Genomic DNA, 6,000 nt, shown 5'->3' with positions numbered 1-6,000 from the left:
CATTTTTTTGATAAACTCTGGCCTTGGTTTCATGCATTTTTTTCATTCTTCTGCTTAGTTTTAATACTTGGTTTCTTCTCTCAGAGTTAAACTGATATAGCAGGGGAAACTATGTCAATGATGACTTGTACTTCACATCAATGAAATTGAGTTGGAAAAAACCTTGATGGGTCTGAATGGCGGATGCAATATATAACTCATTTGAACAACATCTGTAAAAATGACAAATCTCATTATAGATAATTTCTAACGCTAAAAGCTTCATATGATTCACCGTGAAAACGCGAAAGTGACTAAGGATTAGTAAAGAATGATAATCCTTACCTAAATAATGACTAATCATACAACTAAGTAACATCATCCCATCATGCATATATCATATGATTAAAAAATATTAGCTCTTCATTCCAACATCTCATCATGCAAATATCATATAGCTACTACAAAAGTACTATCTAGGCATTATAACTATAACTACTATTATTTCTCAAAAATATAAAACTGACTATGGTTAGGCCGAGTTAAGAGTTTCGTAACATGAGCATTCTTTCAGCACACAGCATCATTTCAGGTAATTATTTGTCACTATTTGTAATGTCAATTACAAATGAAATAACCTCTAAGAATCCTCCAAGCATGCTGCTTCAGATAATTCATTAATGCATTGGGAACACTCTGTAGAACCTCAAGGAAGAATCAGGCCACCTAAAGCATCATCATGTTTTACAGAAATAGCATCTTCACATAAGAAGAGCCAAAAAGTCTCAGGAATAAGGATCCGTTTAGCACCAGGAGCTTGCTCAGGCATCAATAGACCATGTGGACAACTAACTGAATTGCAATCCATAATGACAAACTCGATATTTGACGTTCAGCGCAGGAACATATCCCGGGTATATCAATATCTCACTGCTTATAGTGTGCTTTAGTTTCAACTGCATCAAATCAATAATATCACTCATTATAGCAATGACTTTTTTTCTCGTACTTCAAATATGCATCATGATAAGAAAGTAAAAATAAAATACCTCGACCGCACCAAATGAGTAACCATACATCTCACTGATCCACCCGGTCTCATATATGTCTCGTGTTATATTTCTTGCATAATGAGCTCTATCAGCTCGAACCTCCTCAGTTTTATGCAGCCATAGCATCGCGAATTTTTGGAGATTGTCTATATGCATAATGATCACGCCACCAACTTTGTCGCAAGCCTAGGGATGTCTAGTATGTAATTTTGCAAGTTCGTTGTCACAGCCGATAAGGTAGCTGGCAAGTTAATATTATTAAAACACAGATTACTCATTAATTCGAAAAACAACGATAAAACATATGTAAAAATAGAGACCAATACGTTTGAAACCATGAAAACTGAAGTCATCACCACTGCATTTAAATCAGCATAAAAGAAGCAGAGCCTATTACTATTAGTAATGCAGTATGGAAGATAGGATGCCACAATATTCAATATTCATCTATAATTTATGGACTGTCAAGTAAAGTACAATACCTTCCAACACTTTGATCAGAAGCTGTAACAACTGATACATCCTCACCACCTCCAAGAATCACCTACAAAATAACATATGTTAGGACCATAACTATTCATATGAGAAATTTCTACATAATGATCTATTATTCAATAGCTAATGCAAGATTTATGAATCATTACCTATTCACTACATGGAGATGCAGAATGACCTCAAAAAAATTCTTTAGTATTAACAGCAAAGCTGCTTCTGTTGGTGCAGGTTTTAGTAAATCTTCATTGCTGCCGATTGATACTTTAATGCCAGAAGATGTAGTAGCAAGTCTTCCATGTCCGATACCACCGCTATGCTGATGATCACACTCTTCTTTTCATCAAACTCTCCTCTTTAGAACTCAATCTCGGACTCCAACAATCGGGCGAATCACCAGAAGAACAATTGTTCTAGTGTTGTTGTTGTTGGCCACTATTCAAACTGAAGCTATTACTGCCAGAAGACTCTTGATCCTCACAAAGTGAAAATGAACCACCTCTCTTAACAGTAACATACTTATGCAAACTTGGTTCCATCACATCATCACTCACAACAACGTCATATTCTTCTACAAATGATGATTCAGGAACAACATTGTACTCGTTTCTAGAGAAAACATTTTTCACAAAACCGGTGGTCACCAACTATTCTAAGATGGATAGTGCCTTCTGGTAGTCAGAGATTGCAAAATTGAAATTGAAATTGCAATCAAATCAAAAATTGAAATTGAAATTGCAATCAAATCAAAAATCCACATGTTAATTTTAAACTCCATTAGACATCAGCTACTACATATAACAGTTTAATATTATGAGACTAATAGGTATTTGGTTAAAGTGTGTCATTTACTCATTTATGATCAGAATCCTCGCTGATAAAGAGTTTGTCGTAAATATTGTATATTCTGCTTCGGCTCATTAAGTTAAAATGATCTATTTAAATGAGTTAGTGTTTGTATCCTAGTTAGAACTACTTCAAAATGTATCAGAAAAATTTTCTACAGCTTTTTTTACATGAAACAAAATTGTATCAAGTAATAGGTAACGATTCGGGATGACATTAGAATCCCGAAAAATCAGCCATTTGAAAATGAAAAGCTTTAAAGCTTATTAAATGCTCCAACAATAATATCAATCTCATAGAAGAAAAGAATAGTTTGAACATCAGATATGTTACTTCTTTGAGAAATTCCTACATATGAGGCCCAAACTCTTAATCCCTACTGATCTGCTGCTCCTTAATAACAGCAAGGAGAGTAAAGTTCACAAACTTGTTACAAATATAAGTAAACATAAATTTTTGTTAGAATACTACTTGGAGCCACCCAGCTAGATTTAAAACTAATTAGCCATCATACACCTATATTGAGTCAGGTTTCAATAGGAACTAATAAATTTTTAATTGCTCTTATTCATACAGTTTAACATAAAAAATGTTAGAAAAGACTTGATTCTTACAGTTTAGCAGCCATTATCGAACATATACCTGGAACACGAAATAGATTAGGTTACTTAATGGATGATAAAATTCAGCCTCGAATCCGTAACAACATGATCAAACAGAGAGAGGAATTTTGATATAAATATTAAGATATCTAACTGATCAAATATTGACACATATACATTACCTTAACACCGGCTTCAGGACATACTCTCACAGTATCTTTGACATTAGGGTGACAAGAATCCTAAAGACACAGATTAGTTTTAATTCAAATGAAGGAATTTAGGATATTCAACATAATTTTCAGGTATTTCTAGTTCTCTTCCAGATGAACTTAGCTGTAATGATTCTCAAGATAAAGGTTTTGCTTACAGTTCCACAGATATGGAAAGTTTCAAACTTCCTGCTTCTACTTTTTCATCGGCAGCATCTACTCCCTCATCACCTTTATCAGTATTGATAGAGCAAAATTACACAAAAAATTTGATCAAAATCACAGCTAACATGTTCAACAATCGATTAAACAATTAAAAAAACCCTAATAACAAAATTTGATAGACCAAATAAAAATCAAATTTGTTTTAATAATTAATTGATCGAGAGAGCACAAAACTCTAATAATCAAAAGATTTGTGAGAATTCTTTCACCACCTCCTCAGTCTAATTATTTGAAGTAACTAAATCGTTGATCCGCTCGAATTCGGATTCCATACTTTCTGAAAGAACAAAATGAAAAAAGTCAAATACGAAGACATGGAAGCACGGGTAAGAAGACAATATATCACAATAATCTTTGTCGTATATAACGCTATAAACAACATGGACAGTTTGAAAGTTACATCCAACAGTTTTGTTTTTTATGTAACTACCAACAATCAGTTCCATAATAAGTTTTTTATCAGACGGTTTTGCAATTTACATAGCTATCAATCACATACACCTTTGGAAAAATATGACAGAACAAAAAACAACATACGAAAGTCTTTTGAAAGCTACCAAAGAACATACACCATTTGAAAGCTACCAAAAACACACCTTTTGAAAGCTACCAAAGACCTCTCTAAATGCGACAGAACAAAAAGCAACATAATAGAATCATAAAAATATGAAACCGTAAAGGGGCGTAACCTACATCCTTGTCAATGAAAATCATTTCAAAGTGTGCTTTCTTGTTGGAAACGACACTCCATTTATGCTCAACTCGAACCGCCACCTTCCACAAATCCTTACCGTGGTTGATGTCGGCAACGCGCTCGAACGGTCTTGCCATGAGGGAGGAGGAGAAAGGAAGAAATGAAAACTTTGCTAGGAAAAGAAAAAAAAAGACTTTCGAGAGAGAGAGAGAAGATGAGAGAGAGAGATGAAAGAAATGAAGAAGAAGTTGGTTTAACTTTATGAAGGACACTAAAGAGAGATAGGGTTTGTATTGAAATTTACAAAACCATAGTTGCAAGCAATCAGAAAAGTTGAGTCTGCAGCTTTGATTGGGAGAGATTATCATTGAGTGAAAAGGGGGATAGGGTTTGTGAAAAAAGAGAAGAAAAAAGAGAAGAAGGAAAAAATGTGGGAAAAATAGAAAAGTACCTGTGCAGAGAGAGTGTCCACGTGTGTAGTCCAAATGAACAGGATTTTAGAAAAGGGTAAAATGGGTTTTTCAAGAACAATTAACTTTCTTATATGATAGATAAGAAAAAGCCAACGATTTCACACTGTGATAAAACTCAAATTTCTATTTGAGATCGATTGGTCTATATTACAGCTTTAAAAAATCAATATAAATTAATGTTTTAAAAACTAAAACAGTAATCATACCAAATTATTGGTTCATTTGTTGATCTATTGGGTTATTGGTCGAATTGCGTGATTAAATTGAATAACTTAGTTGAATAAATTAGTCTCTATGATAAAATTATATATTTATTAAATCAATTGAATCAAATGACTCGATTTTTAAAAAATATCATAATTTCACATGTTCATTTTTTAATATAAATTCTAAATATAATTATCGCTCTCAATAAAATAAAATAATATAAAATATAAATTTTAAATAAATTTTGAATTAATTTAATTGTAAATAAAAAAATTGTTTTAATTAAGTTTATTCTACTTCCTATTTGTAACAAAAAAAAATAAGTTTATTCTATATTAATATTATCTTTTATAAAAAAATTTATGAAAACCGTATCTTTTTCAGAAAAAAAACATGCATTTTTTGTTTTTATCAATTTTGACCAATTCAATAGTATATCTAGTCCAACAATCAGATCAATCAGATCAAGCTAATGATGTTTTTAATTTTCGGTTTGTCCAATCTAACTAGCCGATTCGGTCCAATTTTAAAACAATGATACAAAGAATCTTACACATTCAATAAAATGGCAATCTCTTATGCTGTCCAGAAGCATATTTCAGAGACACGTATAATTATTTAGGGAATAGAAATGAGAGAGGTGTAGAAAGTTGCTCTCAAATAAGAATGCAGAAAGGAATTCATAAAATAAAAAAATCTACAGGGCTCCGTAGAAGGTGAACTTGACACCACTACAAGTGAGGCAATTGAGTAGAATATTCTTTTAATTAACAAAAGATAAATTGCTCCGAATTCTTTGAAATTATTTTTATTTGTTTAATTTTTTTTACCCGCAGAATTAGCATGCAGATTGCCAACCAGCATTATCAAAACCATTGAGGCTTGGACCAGAAATTTCATATGGAGTGGTAATGTGGATCAAAGGAAAATTATTACTGTGTCATGGAAGAAATGTTGCAAGAGAACTAGTGAAGGTGGACTTGGAATCATCTCTTTGAAACAATACAACAAAGCCACAAATCTCTTTTTATGTTGGCAATTCCTAAACAAAAGCAGTGACTGGGCCAAAGTATTAGCTTCAAGGGTGTTTAAAAAGGGAAGAATGATCAAATACTCAGTTAGGTCCTCTTTATGGAAAAGGCTTCAAGGAGCAATACAATGTGGTTAGGGATAACACTATGTGGACTATTGGGAATGGAAAAAAGGTGAACTTCTGGA

At 32.6% G+C, this 6,000-nt stretch overlaps 1 long non-coding RNA gene across 4 annotated transcripts; it reads right to left on the bottom strand.

The window, feature by feature from the left end:
• Window positions 1–384: 384 nt before the first annotated feature.
• LOC131641402 (uncharacterized) lies at window positions 385–4,620 on the bottom strand. 4 transcript variants are annotated; one of them, XR_009295523.1, is made up of 9 exons: window positions 4,102–4,620; window positions 3,621–3,681; window positions 3,342–3,414; window positions 3,154–3,213; window positions 2,984–3,011; window positions 1,676–2,194; window positions 1,514–1,575; window positions 1,029–1,272; window positions 385–935 (listed from the first exon to the last, which is right to left on the bottom strand). It is a non-coding gene; the product is annotated as an uncharacterized LOC131641402 (long non-coding RNA). The 4 variants fall into 4 exon arrangements; XR_009295507.1 differs by having other exon boundaries at window positions 3,621–3,685; window positions 4,102–4,619; XR_009295508.1 differs by having other exon boundaries at window positions 1,676–2,132; window positions 3,621–3,685; window positions 4,102–4,619.
• Window positions 4,621–6,000: the final 1,380 nt, after the last annotated feature.

The sequence above is a fragment of the Vicia villosa genome, linkage group LG1 (assembly GCF_029867415.1).
Source record: "Vicia villosa cultivar HV-30 ecotype Madison, WI linkage group LG1, Vvil1.0, whole genome shotgun sequence".
NCBI classification, from domain to species: domain Eukaryota; kingdom Viridiplantae; phylum Streptophyta; class Magnoliopsida; order Fabales; family Fabaceae; genus Vicia; species Vicia villosa.
This window is presented reverse-complemented; position numbering and strand designations above follow the sequence as displayed.